The following is a 19674-nucleotide window of genomic DNA, read 5'->3' as shown; positions in this document are numbered from 1 at the left end:
TGGGGAGTTTGGAACTGAGTGGGCAATCTTGTTCATTGAGACCGTAGGATCATTATTCCAGGAGCTGAAACTGGAGCAGATGGGCAATGAACTGGGGTTGTATTCCCTGGAATTTAGAAGGTTAAGGGGTGATTTGATTGAAGTTTTCAAGATATCAAAGGGGATCAGATAGGGTAGAAACCATTTCCGCTGGTTGGGGAGTCTAGGACTAGGGGACAGAGTCTAAAAATTAGAGCCAGACCTTTCAAGAGTGAAATTAGGAAACGCTTCTACACACAAAGGGTGGTAGAAGTTTGGAACTCTCCTCCGCAAACGGCAATTGATGCTAAATCAATTGTTAATTTTAAATCTGAGATTGATAGATATTTTTAACCAAAGGTATTAAGGGATCCAAAGATGTGCGGGTTAGGATGATTGGCTATGATAAATTGACCCTTAGTGTTAGGGGGATTAAATACGTGGGGTTACGGGGATAGGGTGGGATATGTGTTGGTGCAGGCTCGATGGGCCGAAATGGCCTCTATCTGCACTGTGGGGTTTCTGTGATTCTGTGTGATATGGGCCAAAGGCGGGTATATGGAGTTAGGTCGCAGATCAGCCATAATCTCACTGAATGGTGGAACAGGCTCGAGGGGCTGAATGGCCTCCTCCTGTTCCTATAACCCTCCTCCCATGTTGAAATAGCCTGCTGCTGCTCACCAGCTTGGCTCGCGCATGAAGAATCATTTGGCCGTGAGTTGGTGTTGGAGCTGAGACTAAACACCGACAGGAGTTAACATTTTCAGAAGAGAAGGGGAGACATTTTGAGAACGGAATGATGCCCCACTGGCACCGACTTAATATGGGCAGCGGTCTGCGCAACAGACTGGGAGCGTTCTGCTACACACTGGGGGAAACCACAAGCACCTCACCTTCCCTGGAGGCAGGAACGTAGCATTCCGATGTAAAGGTACGATGCTTGTATTAGCTGCAAATGCTTTCAACATGTCAAATCTCATCTCATAGTAATCTCCATTATCCGCCACCTTTTGGCCTTATACATATCGGCCTGGACATTTTTCTGGCTTTTCATTTGGCCGTTTCTTTAATCTTTTGAAGCTGTCTTTCCATAGGGAAAAAATTTGCTGGGCTACGGGGGAGGAAAGAGCAGGGGGGAGCGGGACTCATTGGGGTGCTCGACCAAAGAGCCGGGCACAGGCCCGATGGGCCGAATGGCCTCCTTCTGTGCGGTAGGATGCTGTTTGCCTGTGTTGTAACATCGTCCTGTCAGTTGGGTGGGATTTCCCCTTTCATTTCGAGCGATGTTTACGGATTGACTTCTTACAAAATCTGGCTTTTTATGGGAAAGTAATAAGTTTGCGATTTGCGCTGAGCAGCGGCTGTAGCCAGGAAGAAAATAAGTTGGGGTAGAAAGGTCCATTGTGGTTTCGGTGATAAAATTTCTTTCAGATTTGCCAAAAACACACGTTGAATAATCCCAGTCTTTCTAACCGTTAAATTGGGTTTGACGCATGTGCAGACCTGAAGTGTTCTTTTTGATTCCGATTAACTTTCTGGCTCGCCTGATTTGGGCTGGTCTTGAACCAGAAGGTCTAGTTTCTGAGTGGGCTGTCCAAAATTTATACACATGAAAAACAATTGTTCAAAACAAAACTCTGTTCACATGTGCTCACTGACACACCCGCACGCGCTCACTGACACACCCGCACGCGCTCACTGACACACCCGCACGCGCTCACTGACACACCCGCACGCGCTCACTGACACACCCGCACGCGCTCACTGACACACCCGCACGCGCTCACTGACACACCCGCACGCGCTCACTGACACACCCGCACGCGCTCACTGACACACCCGCACGCGCTCACTGACACACCCGCACGCGCTCACTGACACACCCGCACGCGCTCACTGACACACCCGCACGCGCTCACTGACACACCCTCACCCGCTCACTGACACACCCGCACACTCACTTTCACGCTCACTGACACACCCACAAACACTGACACACACCCACACATGCTCAAACACCCCCACACACACTCAGACACACCCACACACGCTCAGACACACCCACACACGCACACTTATACACACACTCCCACGCACACAAACATTTCTGTTTTATAAGGTGTTGGCATTTATCATTAAGATTTTTAGTTAATTTTCACCAGCAGAACTCGGGCCATGACCCACCTTCCTTCTCCACCTATTGTCGTGCATCCTATTTGCCTTTGACCTTCACACAAATGAGCAGCCCTCTGCCTGGCGGCTGTGAGCTTCAGTTGGGTGTTGGGAATGAGTTCAATGCGCTCTTTGTTGGGGCAGGAGTTGTTGCTATTATTTGCATGAGCTGTGAATATCTTTAGTTTAATCAAAACAAGCAAAGCCTGGAGTGGATTTTGTTGCATTAATCATAAAGTTATCTTACCTTATCTTATTGCTCTCTGGTGCTGCTGATTTCGCAACCCCAGTGTTGACAGTTCTAATCTTGGAATTGCTCAATGCTCATTGAAACAAAAAACGAAATACTGCAGGTGCTGGAAACCTGAAATACGAGAGAGGACAGGACAGCAGGGTGGATTCTTTAGCGCAGTCAAGATCACCTATGGCCCAAGCACCCAAGGTCCTACCCTAATGCGGGCCAAGAACGGAGAGGTACTCATCAAGGACAGAGAGGCAGTCTGCCCGCTGGAAGGAGCACTTCGAAGATCTCCTTAACCGAGACTCTGTCTTCGCCGCGAGTGTCCTCAACTCCATCCCGCAGCATGCCACCCGCCGCCACCTCAGCACAACCCCAGCCCGGCATAAGTTGAAAAGGCCATCCGACAACTGAAGAACAAGGAGGCCTCAGGAGCAGATGGAATCCCCGCCGAGGCACTAAAGCATGGCGGAGAAGCACTATTGGCGCGAATACATGAACTCATTTCTCTTATTTGGAAGGAGGAGAGCATGCCAGGGGATCTCAGAGACGCCGTAATCGTGACCATCTTCAAGAATGACCAGTCCGATTGCGGTAATTAGAGGAGTTTCCCTGCTGCCTGCCACAGGGAAAGTCATCGCAAGAATCCTCCTCAATCACCTTCTCCCAGTGGCTGAAAAGCTCCTCCCAGAGTCGCAATGCGGATTCCGCCCACTAGGGGGCACAATGGACATGATCTTCACCATACGTCAATTAAAAGAGAAATGCAGGGAACAGCACCAACCACTGTACATGGCCTTCTTTGACCTCACAAAGGCCTTCGACACTGTCAACCGTGAGAGATTATGGAGTGTGCTCCTCAAATTTGGCTGCCCTCAAAAGTTTGTCACCATCCTCCGCCTGCTTCACGATGACATGCAAGCCGTGATCCTGACCAATGGATCCACCACAGACCCAAATGACGTACGGACCGGGGTCAAGCAAGGCTGTGTCATTGCACCAACACTCTTCTCGATCTTCCTTGCTGCAATGCGCCATCTCACCCTCAGTAAGCTCCCCGCTGGAGTGGAGCTAATCTACAGAACAAACGGGAAACTGTTCAACCTCCGTCGCCTCCAGTCCAGATCCAAGGTCGTCCCATCCTCTGTCATCGAATTACAGTATGCAGACGACGCTTGCGTCTGCGCTCACTCGGAGGTCGAACTCCAAACCATCGTCAACACCTTCACTGAAACGTACGAGAACATGGGCCTTACACTAAACATCCGGAAGACAAAGGTCCTCTACTAACCTGCCCCCACCATACAGTACTACCCCCCGATTATCAAAATCCACGACAAGGCCTTGAACAACGTACACCACTTTCCATACCTCGGGAGCCTATTGTCAACAAGAGCAGACATCGATGACAAAGTCCAACACCGCCTTCAGTGTGCCAGTGCAGCCTTCGGTCGCCTAAGGAAGAGAGTGTTTGAAGACCAGGACCACAAACCTGGCACCAAGCTCGTGGTCTACAGAGCAGTAGTGATTCCCGCCCTTCTGTATGCTTCAGAGACATGGATCATGTACAGCAGGCACCTCAAAGCACTAGAGAGGTACCACCAATGCTGCCTCCGCAAGATCCTGCAAATCCATTGGCAGGATAGGCGCACCAATGTCAGTGTTCTCGCTCAGGCCAACATCCCCAGCATCGAAGCTTTGACCACGCTCGATCAGCTCCAATGGACGGGCCACATCGTCCGCATGTCCGATAGGAGACTCCCAAAACAAGTGCTCTACTCGGAGCTCCGACACGGCAAGAGAGCCCCAGGTGGGCAGAGGAAATGCTTCAAGGACACCCTCAAAGCCTCCTTGAAAAAGTGCAACATCTCCACCGACACCTGGGATTCCCTGGCCCAAGATCGCACAAAGTGGAGGAGAAGCATCCGGGAAGGTGCCGAACACCTTGAGTCTCTTCACCGGGAGCAAGCGGAAGCCAAGCGCAGGCAGCGCAAGGAGCGCACGTCAACCCAAGCACCCCACCCACCCGCCCCTTCAACCACCGTCTGCCCCACCTGTGACAGAGACTGTAGGTCCCGCATTGGACTCATCAGTCACCTGAGAACTCATTTTTAATGTGGAAGCAAGTCATCCTCGGTTCCGAGGGACTGCCTAAGAAGAAAAGAACTTTCCAGGTCGATGACTTTTCATCGACAACCTGAAATGTCAACCCCAGCTTTCGCTCTCTGCAGACGCTGCCTGACCTGATGAGCGTTTCCAGCATCTTGTGTTTCCGTCTTGGCTTGGCTTGGCCCCCACTTGTGCCGATTCTGGCATGACAGCAGACGGAGCGTCTCAATCTCTCGCGGAACGGGGGGGTGGGGGTGGCAGGAGGTGAAAGTGGCCTTTCTGCTCAGGGACTTGGGTTCACATGGAGCCCAGTCTGATGGAATGAACGTTTCCCCACGTCTGCTGGATTTAAGGTGCTGTTTGTGCAAAGTGGTTACATAGAAACAGTCAAAGTAGTTCCCATTGTGCGTGAAGTGGCGAGAGTCGTTTACAGGAAGGTGCCACGTAAATGCAAGTCTCTTTTTAAACAGAGATCGACAATCAGATGGCCTGTGCTGGGGTGTCCAGAGTGTCTATGAGACAATTGCAGCCCACACTGTTCCTGTGGGTTCCCGTTTTAGGGGTGTGTGTGTCCCACTTTTTGTATTCATGGGCGGATCACTTAAGGTCTCAGTATCTGTGAGTTTAGGGGTCTCACTTTGTGAATGGGGGGGGGGGGGCTTCCATTATCAGCCCACTCACTGGTTTGGCCACATATATCCATCTCCACAAGACTGCTGTACATAGAAACATAGAAGATAGGAGGAGGAGTAGGCCATTCGGCCCCTCGAGCCTGCTCCGCCATTCAATGAGATCATGGCTGATCATCCAAACTCAGTGCCCTGTTCCTGCTTTCTCCCCATATCCCTTGATCCCTTTAGCCTTAAGAAATATATCCAACTCCTTCTTGAATATATTTAATGAATTGGCCTCCACTGCCTTTTGTGGTAGAGAATTCCACAGGTTCTGGTCAATGGAAAAGAATGTATCCAGTCCTGGTGTTTTGCTTGTGTGTTGTTCTTGTCCTTCGATGGTTTTAAGTAAATGTTGATTTGTGTCTGGTCTATTGGAAAGTGAAGCCTGCATTCACTGAGTGGCCTTTATGCATTACATATTGGGCCAGTAATTCCGGTCCCAACGCGTGAGTACGGATGGGGTACTCACGCGTGGGCCCGTTGGAAGTGCTGGATTTCAGCATGCACAGCGCATGCGCGGGGAAACCGGCATTTCCTCCAAGGGTTTCAGAGGTCCAACGCGTGCGCGCAGGACTCTGCGCGCACGCGTTGAACTTCCTTCTTTTTGACAGATTTGCCCGTGTGCAAGGGCCTCAACTTTTTACACATATAAAAAGGAGGCATAAGGACTGGATTCTTGAAGGTAAGTGGTCCATTATTTAAAATTATTACATTTTTTCCACAGCTTCATTGTTTTTAAGGACTTTACAGTAAGGTAAGTTTATTTTTAGACCCGATTTATTAAAACATTATTTTTTCAAAAATTTTATTAATTGTTTAAAATAGTTTTTTAAAGTTATTTATAGTTTATTTAATTATTGGGATGTTTTTTACAATTTTATTTAAAGTTAAACTAGTCTTTTGGGTGCCCGTACTTTTCATGAGTTTGACAGTTCTTACTGTCAAACTCATGAATGAAGTTTCCCCTCCCCTGATTGGCTGCACAGTGCTCACCTGATCCCAGCTGGCACATCGCACTAACTACGCCGCTGGATCAGGCAAGCACAGCGCGCCGACATCTGAACCGGGCCTGTGACAGGAATTCCAAGCAGGCCCAGGCTTCAGATGTCGGCGCGCCGGGTGAGTGCACATCGGGGGCTTGCGCGCGCGGCAAGCCCCCGAACCTAATTTCTGGCCCATTGTCTTCTGTTGGGGGAGACCAGTATCTCAACAATCTACTTGAACCCCAAACTCAGGCAGTTCATTGGCCTTTTGCTCCAGCGTGACATTTCAGCTCCTGCAATAATCATCCTCATGGTCTCTGTGAACAAGATTGCCCAATTAATTTCAAATGGTCACTCCCCATTATCCCCTCTTAAATTACAGACAGACTTGCATTTCTATAGCACCTTTTACAACCTCAGGACGCCCCAAAGCGCTTTACTGCCAATGAAGTACTTTTGAAGTGTAGTCACTGTTGCAATGTGGGAAACGCAGCAGCCAATTTGGATGCAGCAATCTGACAATGACCAATAGCAACAGCAACTTGTATTTATATAGCATCTTTAACATAGTAAAACATCCTCAGGCACTTCACAGGAGTGTTATCGGATAATATGTGACGCCGAGCCACATAAGGAGACATTAGGACAGGTGACCAAAAGCTTGGTCAAAGAGGTAGGTTTTAAGGAGCGTCTTAAAAGAGAGAGGTCGAGAGGTTTAGGGAGGGAATTCCAGAGCTTGGGACCTCAGCAGATAAAGGCACGGCCGCCAATGGAAGTGAGATGAAAATTGGGGATGGTAAGAGGCCAAAATTGGAGGAGCGCAGAGATCTCAGAGGGTTGTTGGGCTACAGAGATAGGGAGGGGGCGAGCGAGGCCATGAAGGATAAAAAATGGCAAGGATACTGGGGAGAACTTCACTTGAGAGCAAATGGGGCCTCGACTTAACGTCTCATCCCAAAGACGGCACCTCCGACAGTGCAGCACTCCCTCGGTACAGCGCTGGGCGTGTCAGCCTAGATTTTTGTGCTCAAGTCTCTGGAATGGGACTTGAACCCACGACCGTCTGACTCAGATGTGAGAGCGCTGCCCACAGAGCCAAATCTGACACACAAATTAGTTCACCATAGCAGCACAGATATGTTCAGATTAATGCATAACAAACCCACTCTAGGGTTAGAAATTGACCTCCTGTTCAGATACAAGATGAGATTGGTTATTTCAGAACTAGTCTTCACATGCTTTCTTCAAACTTGGATCTCCGGAGGTCATTAACATTGCTGTGGGTTCTGCAGAAAGCAACTGGAAGGGTTTTTTTTTGCAGATCATTTTGCCAGAAATAAATCCTGTTGGACTTTCAAATTCCCCTACAAGAGCCCATTATTTCCCATTTCAAGGGACCAGAAGAATGCTCCGTACATGACGAGTTAAAACCTTGTAGGATCTGTTTTAGAAACCCACAGCAATCCTACATTTGTCAGGGGAATCTATAATGGGACATTCCGAGAGGGGCAGTCTCAGACAGGCACTTAAAAAAACCCAACTAGTGGCAGACTGGCAACTAAGGCCCAATTATTAATGCACCTTAACATTCGAGGACAACAAACCCAAGGAACATCATCTGTAGCTCAGACCCATGCTGAATATGGTTCTGTTTGTACAATTCTCAAACTCTCACTAAACTCTTAAAGGGTCATCAATATCTTGCAAAAATAACGACCTCAGGACTTCCCAAACTGCTTCAACAGCCATTGAAGTACTTTTGAAGTGTAGTTGCCTGTGTAATGGGAACATAGAAACAGGAGGAGGCCATCCAGCCCCTCGAGCCTGTTCCACCATTCTATCAGGTCATGGTTGATCGGTATCTCAACTCCATTTACCCGCCTTTGATCCATATCCCTTGATCGCCTTACCCAACAAAAATCGTTCGACCTCAGTAATCAGGATCAGTAGGGGTGCAAATTATCAGGTGAGGTGGAAAATCAACACAGACAGAAATAATTTATATTTATATAGCACCTTTCATGACCTCAGAACGTCCCAATTACAGCCAATTACTTCTGAAGTGTTGTAATTACTGTTGTAATGTAGGAAACGTGGCAGCCAATTTGCGCACAGCAAGCTCCCACAAACAGCAAAACCAAAGCAAAATACTGCGGATGCTGGAAATCTGAAATAAAAACAGAAAATGCTGGAAATACTCAGCAGGCCAGGCAGCATCTGTGGAGAGAGAAACAGAGTTAACGTTTCAGGTCAATGACCTTTCGTCAGAACTGGAAGAAATTAAACAGCAATGCTGATTATCACATCATTTGTTTTTTTAGTGATGTTGGTTGAGGGATAAATATTGGCCCCAGGACACCGGGGAGAACTCCCCTGCTCTTCTTTGAATAGTGGTCGTGTAATCTTTTACATTCACCTGAGAGAGCAGGCTGGACCTTGGTTTAACGTCTCATCCCAAAGACAGCACCTCCAACAGTGCGGCACTCCCTCAGTGCTGCACTGGGAGTGTCAGCCTGGATTTTTGTGCTCAAGTCTCTGGAGTGGGACTTGAACCCACAACCTTCTGACTCAGAGGCAAGGGTGCTGCCCACTGAGCCACGGCTGACACCTTGTTCCATATCCATTAACAGCAGGAGATGTTCTATATGAACAGGAGCCAACGATTGCTCAGCCCCCACCACTCCTTCATTAACCTATTCTGACTGCAGAAATGCTACCTGCATAAAGCAATTAATAATACATTAGAGCCTTAAAACACAACCTAATCTGCAGCGATAAAATATTAATGAGCCGTCTCAGTGTCCCTGAACCAGACAGGGGGAGAAAGAAAACTGACCAAGGTTCCCACTTCTGATTGCGATCCCCGCTCGCCATTGTAAACTGCACTTCTCTGGACATTGGGTGGGGACAGGATGGGCCTCAGCCGTGATGCTCCAGGTGGTAGAATAGCCAACTGATATTGTCCGGGCTCATGCATGAAGAATGACCACTTGGGTGAGATAGAGGGTCCCAGCCTTTTCATATGGTGAGGGACTGTATTGGAGGATCCCATCCCACCACATGGGTGAGGTACTTTACCCGTGGGTCCTTGTTCCACACACAGAATCATAAAATAGGATCGTAGAATCTTACAGCATACGATGCGGCCATTCGGCCCGTTGTACTTGTGCGGGCTCTTTGAAAGAGCTCTCCAATTAGTCCCACTCCCCACTTTTTCCCCCCATAACCCTGCAAATTAGTCCCCTTCAAGCGCACTCCTTGGATAAGGGATGAGAAGACAGGCAGTGTCAATGGAAACATCTACAGGTTAGTGCCTTTAGGAAAGGGTCAAGAGGAGAAATAATAATCACATTAATATTACAGATGTAAACAGGTAACGTAACTCACACCAATAATAATCCCAATACGAAACATGTAATAACTCTGGGGGCAACCGAGGATTCCCCTATACCGTGGTTGATACGGCCCTCGACCGTGTCAGTTCTATCTCCCGCACTTCTGCCCTCACCCCTGCCCCTCCCTCCCGGAACCACGATAGGGTTCCCCTTGTCCTCACCTTTCACCCCACCAGCCTCCACATTCAACGGATCATCCTCCGGCATTTCCGCTACCTCCAAAGTGATCCCACCACCAAACGTATCTTCCCCTCCCCTTTCAGCATTCCGCAGGGACCGCTCCCTCCGAGACACCCTAGTCCATTCCTCTATCACCCCAAACAGCCCTTCCCCTTCGCCCGGCACCTTCCCGTGCAAGCGGAGGAGATGTAACACCTGCCCCTATACCTCCCCCCTTCCCACTGTCCAGGGCCCCAAACACCCCTTCCAGGTGAAACAGCGATTTACTTGTACTTCTCGCAATCTAGTATACTGTATTCGCTGCTCACGGTGCGGTCTCCTCTACATTGGGGAGACCAAACGCAGATTGGGTGACCGCTTTGCGGAACACCTCCGTTCAGTCCATAAGGGTGACCCCGAGCTTCCGGTCGCCTGTCATTTTAATTCACCGCTCCATTCCTACTCGGACCTCACCGTCCTTGGCCTCTTGTATTGTTCCACGGAAGCTCAATGTAAACTCGAGGAACAGCACCTCATCTTCCGATTAGGCAGTCTGCAGCCTTCCGGACTCAATATCGAGTTCAACAATTTCAGATCATAACCTCGGCCCCATTTCATTTTTTCTTGTAATTTTTCCACTCCTTTTTCCCCCCCCCCCTTTCCTTTTGTTTCTCTCTCACACCTGGCAGCTATCTCTTGCCCTGCCAGTACACTTTACACCTAATCTCAGCCTATTACCATCTCGTCTAGCTTCTAATCTCTTTTACTTCTTTTGTTTCTTTCACTTCTTTTGTCCGATCGCAGCCCTGCCTTCGATCTATTTTCTTTTCTTTCCAGTTTTGAAGAAGGGTTCGACCCAAAACGTCAACTCAAATTTCTCTCCACGGATGTTGCCTGACCTGCTGAGTTTTTCCAGCATTTTCTGTTACTGCAATTAACTAGTTGGTTAAGTTTTTAATTCTGGATTCTGCTAATTTTTCCAGGCTCCCTGAGTGAGTACTTCCCTGTAAATTAAATTTACTACAGTAACTAACGGTGACTGCACTTACATTACAACAGTGACTGCACTTCAAAAGGTACCTCATTGGCTGTAAAGCGCTTTGGGACGTCCTGAGGTGGAGACAGGTGCTATAGAAATGCAAGTCTTTCTTTCTTACTTTCTCAAATGCATCCAGGAGGAGATACTTTAGATATGGCAGCAAAGAGTCGGTCAGAGCAAGGCTTTGGGGACGGCCAGTCCTCAATTGTTTCAGCGATGCGGTGCGATGTTTTAGCGACTCTGCCCTCACCAGGAAGTGTTTACAGACACACGGGGACGTAAATGAGCACTGGCCACCTGGTTTTGCTCTGTCCCTAAACCAAAAACATCTTGTCTCTGTGCCGTGAAGACAGTTCTCCTTTAAATCGGTTGTTAGCGTGTGTGATGGAGTCACCCACAGCCCCTGCTGCGCAGTTCCCAGGCACCCAGCAAGAGAATCCGGCAAGCCTGCCCGAGCTGCCCAATCAGTAACTGGCAGCACCAGCACGAGAAAGAACAAACTTGCATTTATATAGCGCCTTTCACAACCTCAAGACGTCCCCATTAGCGTGCAGCAATCTCCCACAAATAACAATGATAATGACCTGATCATGGTTTGTTTTTTTAAATGATGTTGGTTGAGGGATAAATATTGACCAGGACACCGGGGAGAACTCCCCTGCTCTGCTTTGAAATAGTGCCGCGGGATCTTTTACATCCACCTGAGAGAGCAGACGGGGCCTCGGTTTAACGTCTGTACCGAAAAACAGCACCTCCGACAGTGCGGCACTCCCTCAGCACTGCACTGGGAGTGTCGGCCCGAAACATGTGCTCAAGTCTCTGGAGTGGGACTTGAACCCGCGACCTTCTTACCCAGAGAGCGAGGGTGCCATCCACTGAGCCACGGCTGACACAGTGTAGTTTAGTGATCAATATATGTCGATGTGTGTTATTTCCAATCATCAGTGTTGTCGTCTGATTACCGAAAGATGGCACCTCTGACAGTGCGGCACTCCCTCAGCAATGCACTGGAGTGTCAGCCTGGATTTTTGTGCTCAAGTCTCTGGAGTGGGGCTTGAACCCAGACCCACTGAGCCACGGCTGAGAAAAGAGAAACAGAGAAAAAGCATTGCACTAACATCAATATAAAAAGGAGTTTAGAATTACTGCAAAGTCTGCTCACATACAACCTCACTTCTCCCAACAGGCGTCTTATTACAGGCGATGCAAACGGCATCCTTCAGCTTGTGCGAGAGAAGCACTGGCCTTGATTGCATCAACTCCCAGGGACTACATGAGCTTTGGTTCATCAGGAACAAACTGACAAAGCATCTCTGTCGCGGAGACTGTGTCAGACATATTAATATCCCCGACGGGATATCATTCATCACCGATTGAAGTAATGAGAACCTTCCGGTGATCCTGGGCCCTCACAGGAAGTGGTTGGGAAAAATCATCAAGGGCCATCAATATCTGTTGTTCTTGGCTTGAGGTGAGCTCACGACCCCACAACATCCCCGAAGAGGAAGTGAAATGCATCCCCCTGCCAATCAAACTCTTTGCAAATCAGCATCCCGGCCGTGTACTGGTAATGGCTCGAGCACTTTGTAAAATTATTCGTGTTCACCTTTGGAGACTCGTTAGTTTCTACCCTGTCTCGCAAAAACATTGAGAATCCATTTTAATCCTATAAAGAAAAGATTAACAACTTTAACTGCACGCTGCATTAGAAATCGATTACTTCATCTATATTCTGCAGCAAATGTAGTGTAAAAACATTGTGTAAATTGCTTTAAAATGTAGCTCAGGCTTCAGAAAACTCTTGTTTCTGCACAATTCACAGATCTGTCTGACTTTATATCACAATCTGTCCTTTGCCATTTCAAACTCAATGAGAGGGTGGAATTTTCACAGGGGTTCTCCTGATCTCCCGGCTTAACCTCCGAAACCTACTGCCTCTCTGACAGTCCGGCACTCCCTCAGTACTGAACCTCCGAAAGTGCAGCGCCCTCTCAGTACTACCCCTCCGACAGTGCAGCGCTCCTTCAATACTGCCCCTCCGACAGTGCAGCGCTCCTTCAATACTGCCCCTCCTACGGTGCGGCACTCCCTCAGTACAGCCCCTCTGACAGTGTAGTGCTCCCTCAGTCCTGCCCCTCCAACAGTGCAGTGCTCCTTCTGTACTGCCCCTCCCACAGTGCGGCACTCCCTCAGCACTGCCCCTCCAACAGTGCGGCACTTCCTCAGTACTGAACCTCCGAAAGTGCAGCGCCCTCTCAGTACTACCCCTCCGACAGTGCAGCGCTCCTTCAGTACTGCCCCTCCTACGGTGCGGCACTCCCTCAGTACAGCCCCTCTGACAGTGTAGTGCTCCCTCAGTCCTGCCCCTCCAACAGTGCAGTGCTCCTTCTGTACTGCCCCTCCCACAGTGCGGCGCTCCCTCAGTACTGCCCCTCCAACAGTGCGGCACTCCCGCGGCACTCCCTCAGCACTGCCCCTCCAACAGTGCAGCACTCCCTCAGTACAGCCCCTCCGACAGTGCAGCACTCCCTCAGTACCGCCCCTCCAACAGTGCAGTGCTCCCTCAGTACCGCCCCTCCGACACTCCCTCAGTACCGCCCCTCCGACAGTGCGGCGCTCCCTCAGTACCGCCCCTCCGACAGTGCGGCGCTCCCTCAGTACCGCCCCTCCGACAGTGCGGCACTCCCTCAGCACTGCACTGGGAGCGGCCGCCTGGACTTTGTGCTCAAGTCTCTGGAGCGGGACTTGAACCCAGGGCCGTCTGACTCAGAGGCGAGAGGCTGACACTAAGATAAACAATATCAGTTTCATTACTGCTACTAGAGTAGGGAGCCAACGTTGACTTTACCTAATTGACCCGGGCGGTGTTGGTCTTTGCAGGATCCCAGTGCAGTGGCTGGTTGTCTGGGTTCAGTCGGTGAGCCCACAGGATGGCAGTGTGGTACCTTGCACACACCACACACGGGCTTAAACCATTCAGCTGCTAAATGCAAATGGTAATCTTCAAAGCCGAGTTGTAAAACCTGGGCCGGCCCGGAGGCTCACTCCCAGATAAAATGCACCACTGTGCACACATTCTGCAGCCTTTTACCGAGCTTTTAAAAAATGCCCTTTTTGAGTGACGGTCTATCATCAGTCGCTGCTGTGATAATTGATAACGCAGCATTATTTGGCATCTGCTCGGCAAGAGATATTAATGGACAGATGAAAGATAAGACAGAAACTCAGTCATGTGTAATCATGCCAAACGAGGGGCTATTGAGAAATAACAGTGCGCCATTTCAGCGGGTTAAATAAATTGAATTGAATCCTTCAATGGAAACACAAAGGGTTAGCAGTGATGTCATGGCACCATATCAGAGGCAGATCGATGTCCTTCCTGAGCACAGCTCAAACAAATAAACTAGCTTTACCCAGAACATGACCTTATCAGCCACTATCAATTGTGGGAGTGCTGCTCAGTGTAAAACAGCAGCAAGTCTATCTCGACTTGACATCCATGCACAGATTGTGAGAGATACCAGGCGCCCATGACTGATGGCAGATAAGATAAGCTCGCTCAGACTCCACACACAAACCGTACGGGCTCAGTGTTAACAACAGATGAAAGCGTCACGGCGTGAATTCATTTAAAGCTTTTTATTAAAACGCTTCATTTGCCCCTTCCCCTCCATTTTATTTTTTAATTTTGCCCCCTTTCCCTCCTGGCTGCTTGCCTTTAAAGCTGCTTGCTTTAAACCTTCTCCACCCCATCGTTTGACTGGCTGGAGGAGTTGAGTGTGCCAGTCGACCCAGCCTCTTCATCGGAAAATGTAAATAGGAAGAAAGTAACCACAATTTAATACACAAAAAAACAGTTCACCCCTGTGCTCGCTGACCTACATTGGCTCCCAATCCAGCAATGCCTCAATTAAAACATTTTCATCCTTGTTTTCAAATCCCTCCATGGCCTCACCTCTCCGTCTCTGTAACCTCCTCCAGCCCTACAACTCTCCGAGATCTCTGCGCGCCTCCAACTCTGGCCTCTTGCGCATCCACAATTTCCATCGCTCCACCATTGGCGGCCGTGCCTTCAGCTGCCTGGGACCTCTGCTCTGGAATTCCCTCCCTAAACCTCTCCGCCTCTCTCTCCTCCTCTCTCTCCTCCTTTAAGTTAAGGGGAGGAGGTGGAGGTCTGAGATCTGCTCACCCCGCACAAGTGAGGTTAGTTCAAAGTTCAACATTTTCTGCCCCAACGTTTTCTATGGAATGGCTCCCATGTGACGATTGCACATTTAGTGGGCGATGCAACAGCCTTTCTCACCTGCTAACCCATGATTGCTCCTCTAATGTGGAGTGTGGGCACATTGCGCTCCGCTCCGATCTCAGGGCAGGTCAAAGCTTTCCCCTCACTGCAACAATAAAACCGAGAGCTTCCAACTAAACTGTGTTTTGTTCAACAGCAAATCCACCGCTCCAAATTGATACCAGATGTGTGGAGTGCACAGCCATGACTGTGATTTTACTGAGTTATGGCCAATCAATCAATTGCTTTTATTACAAGGGTTTACGGGATTTTCGTTGGTGTTTTGGAGATCATATTGTGTGATTAGGTCCATTTTTAAAAATAAAACCTACAAATCACTTTTCCTCGTAGTGTCAGCTGTGGCTCAGTGGGCAGCACTCTCGCCTCGGAGTCAGAAGATTGTGGGTTCGAGTCCCACTCCACGGACTTGAGCATAGAAATCTAGGCTGACACTCCCAGTGTTGTACTGAGGGAGTGCTGCACTGTCGGAGGTGCCGTCTTTCAGATGAGACGTTAAACCGAGGCCCCGTCTGCTCTCTCAGGTGGACATAAAAGATTCCCTGGCATTATTTTGAAGAAGAGCAGGGGAGTTCTCCCCGGTGTCTGGCCCAATATTTATCCCTCAATCAACATCACTAAAAAATAAATTATCTGGTCATTATCACATTGCTGTTTGTGGGATCTTGCTGTGCACAAATAGGCTGCCGCATTTCCTACATTACAACAGTGACTACACTTCAAAAAGTACTTCATTGGCTGTAAAGCGCTTTGGGACGTCCTGAGGTGGTGAAAGGCGCGATAAAAATGCAAATCTTTTTTTCTTGAACGGAACGAATGAATTGGGCCCAATGCTGTACCCACACAATCCCTGATCCATGTTTCTGGCCCCTCAGACATGATTATTCTGGTGCTCTCATTACCGGCCTCCCATTCTCCACTCTCTGCAAACCCCAACCTGTTCAAATCTCCTCCCCACCCTCTCCAACAGTTTTCGACATTTCAAACGATATTTGCAGCAATATTTTTGTCAGGGGCCTTTCTTGGGAGCTCACTTGTGCAGGCAAACTGTCAGACTCCAGCCCAGGTACAGCATTAGTATCAAGGTCGATAGTTCATCGAAGATATGGCTCATCAAAGCACTGAGTGGAAGTGTCGACTGTGGTGCTGCAAATTGCCAATCATACACTTAATTAACTACAGTTGATTGCTCGAAAGAGAAAGCAGTGTTTGCCTCATAAAAACGTATCGACTTGCTCGGAACTGAGCCATAACTGATGAAACTCACAGTGGGGAATAAGCGGCGCACCTGGACCCTGCGGAGGTGCTGAATTGGCTAATCCACTCGGCACAGATATGAAGAGGCAACAAAAGCGGGGAGGAGACGACAGTGAATACACACAAATCAAAGTGTTGTTCCACAGGACATGCCGAGTTGACCGTTGCTGTCCAGGGACAGCGGGGTAGATCTCGACTTCACACGATGGCGTAAAATGGGCAACAGCGAGTCGGCAGCCCGTTGGACATCGCTCCCGATTTTGACTTCGATAGAACTAAAAATAAATGGGGAGACGCGCAACACGGGCCGGCCGATTCGCTATCACGGGTTTTTACACCATGGCACAAAGTCAAGATCTACCCCAGCGCGTGTTAATCTCCCGAGACTTGCCATCCCGGCTGGACGTATCCCTGGACTCCACCTCTCGCTCTCTCCTCATTCACGATGCTGCTTAAACCGACCTCTTTGACCAAGCCTTTGGTCACCTGCCCTAAGTCTCCTTATGTGGCTCGGTGCCAAACTTTGTTTGATAATCGCTCCTGTGAAGCGTCCTGGGACGTTTCACTATGTTAAAGGCGCTATATAAATACAATTTGTTGATTCGTCACATGACCTCACACCTCCAACCGCCCCGCCCGGCCAAACAGCCTTTTTTCGCGACTCCAATATTTTTATAATAACTAACAAATGAAAGTGTTAGACGAACATTTTTTAAAAATTGCTTGAAATGCCTCTGATTTTTCTCCTGGGTTTTGTTCGCGACAGTGTCCTGGAGATTAACCTTTCATTCCTGGAGACTCCAGGGCAGTCCTGGAGGGTTGGAACACTGTCGCTCCCCATTCTACCTGTAGAGTCAGGTGTTGTCCACGCTGGGCTCTGCCATGGCAGGAGTGGAGGCTGATGGGGGGGAATGAGGTTGGAGAAGATCAGCTTCCTGTGTTTACTCTCCCGACGCTCCTCCCGTAACCTCGGGACACATTGATTGCCCAGTTAATATAAACTACTCTATAATCTATCACTGGTTGAGAGTGTAAACTTCACGACCATTGCCTCCTGGAAACCAGAATTTCCCCCACCCTCCCCTACTGTCCTGAAGGTACAGACCCCTTGCAGGGGCACTGGCCAAAGCAATGGAGGGGTTGCCAAGTGACAGTCTTCATGTGTGAGGCAAAGCAGTCGGTGCCATCAGGCTATTTGACTACACGGTGCATCGCAGCCAAGCCCAGTCCTGCCCTCGCCCGCTGTTTACACACGCATATGCTGTCCAGTGGGGCAGGGTAAATGGACAGTGGTCAGGGAGAAAAGTCTTGGCTGACTCTTCCCGTTAGCCCAAAGACACTGGGACCAATTCTCGCACCCTGACCGAGAGCGGCAAACTCAGCACAGACCGTGGAGCGAGCCCGGCTCCTTGCTGCCGTGCATGGCTTCATACCCCAGCAGCCGGTGCACCCACCAACCAAACAGCAACAAGATGCAGTGACTGGAATCAGCAAACGTATTCATTTAGCAAGCAAATCATTTGACATGATAGTAATATCCAGTTAATGATGATTAATGCATCCACTTGTACTTTCTAGGCGAAGGCAACCTAACTGCATCAAGTGAACGCTCGCTAGTAACTGAAATTGCTCGTGAGCTTGCCCCGCTTTTACTTTCAGCTGTAACCTGAGATCATCAACACAGTTCCCTAGGAAAGCTCATTATTCCCACCTGAGCTGTTGGGGTAACTGGGTCTCTGTGAAAACTGAGAGAGTCGCAGGTTATATATGATGTGAAAAGTCGTCATTTGCTGTGAGCTGAAACGCCATATGAATTTGTTTGTGAAGAGTTACATAGAATCTGCAGCACAGAAACAGGCCATTCGGCCCAACTGCCCAATGCTGGGGCTTATGCTCCACCCGAGCCTCTTTCCACCCCAATTACCTCTGCCCACCCACTCCCCGTGTCCCTCGAATCCCCTCTCCCTCAAGTGTGCTTCAAGCCTCCCTTTAAATGCATCAATTCTCTCTGCTTCAGCCACTCCATGCAGCAGCGAGTTCCACATTCTCACCGCTCTCTGTGTGAAGAAATTCCTCCTAAATTCTTTATTTGACCATCTTATATTGATGCCCCCTTGTTCTGGACTCCCCCACAGTTTTGCCACATCCACCCTATCGAACCCCTTCATAATTTCAAAGACCTCCATCAGGTCTCCTCTTTTCCAGAGAAAAGAGCCCCAGCCTGTTCAATATTTCCTGACAGCGGCACCCTCTCAATTCTGGTAACATCCTGGGAAATCTTTTCTGCATTTTCTCCAGTGCTTCAATATCCTTTTTGTAACATGGAGACCAGAACTGTGCCCAAATTATAATAATGACAATCAGAAAATCAAAATCATCAGGGACAATTTGTTTACTGTCAATTTTTAATCTAAACATTTGGTGCAATGGGGTAAATGATCCTTAAGACAGTCATTTTTGTAGTTTTCTAATGCACTACCGTATAAAATTAAAGACTGGGGAGGTCAGTCTCCAGTCGCCACCGAGTTAGCTGATCTTGGTTGAGGATGCTGCGTATTGCTGGGCTCAGTGATCCTGGGTTTGGAGGGAGAACATTTATCCGGGCTCCCTGCTCCTGATCGCTTCCCCAGTGACTCCTGCAGGTAATGAATGGGCTGATGTGAGGGCAGAGGCTGAGGCTGGAACTGACCCTCACCTGAAGCCTACCCGAGTTGAACAGCTCGTCAGTACTCAGTGGTTCAGTTGTCATGTGAAGAATGAGCGAGTGGACAAGATACTTGGGAGGGCGGGGAGGTGGATACCTTGCGTCATCGCCCTGTGGGGAAGGAGCGATCATTAAGAAAGAAAAAAAACCAGGAGGGAAAATGGAGGAGGGGCAAAAGATAAGACACTTTTCAGCAGTAAGACAGACCCGGCGATTCACAGCCGCCTAAAAGTGGCTTGGTTGTGATACACCACATGGTAGAATAGTCTGCTCGCACTGACAGCCTTGCCTCATACCTGAAAACTGCCACTTGGCAGCCCCTCCATTACCTCGGCCAGTGCCCATGGAAACACTTCCCCCCGCGCGAGGGGTCTGTACCCATGAGCTGCTCAGAGGAGCTGTGGCTGTAGACTGTGCACTGAATCACCGATCCGGGCACAGCCCGAGCGAAGTGCCGAGAGGGAGCGAGGTGCTGCCCAACAGGGAGAGGGGGAAAGAAAAATTGGATGATAACTCCTTCTAGTTGGCTCCGGCACTCTTTCTCCAGCCCCAATTTCCTCTGCTGGACGCTTGCTGTTGAGGTGGGGGTTCGGAGGGGGCGGAGGGGGAGGGAGAGGAGGTGG

The sequence above is a fragment of the Somniosus microcephalus genome, chromosome 19 (assembly GCF_052327205.1).
Source record: "Somniosus microcephalus isolate GS21.2 chromosome 19, FLI_Smic_1.0, whole genome shotgun sequence".
NCBI classification, from domain to species: Eukaryota; Metazoa; Chordata; class Chondrichthyes; order Squaliformes; family Somniosidae; genus Somniosus; species Somniosus microcephalus.
This window is presented reverse-complemented; position numbering follows the sequence as displayed.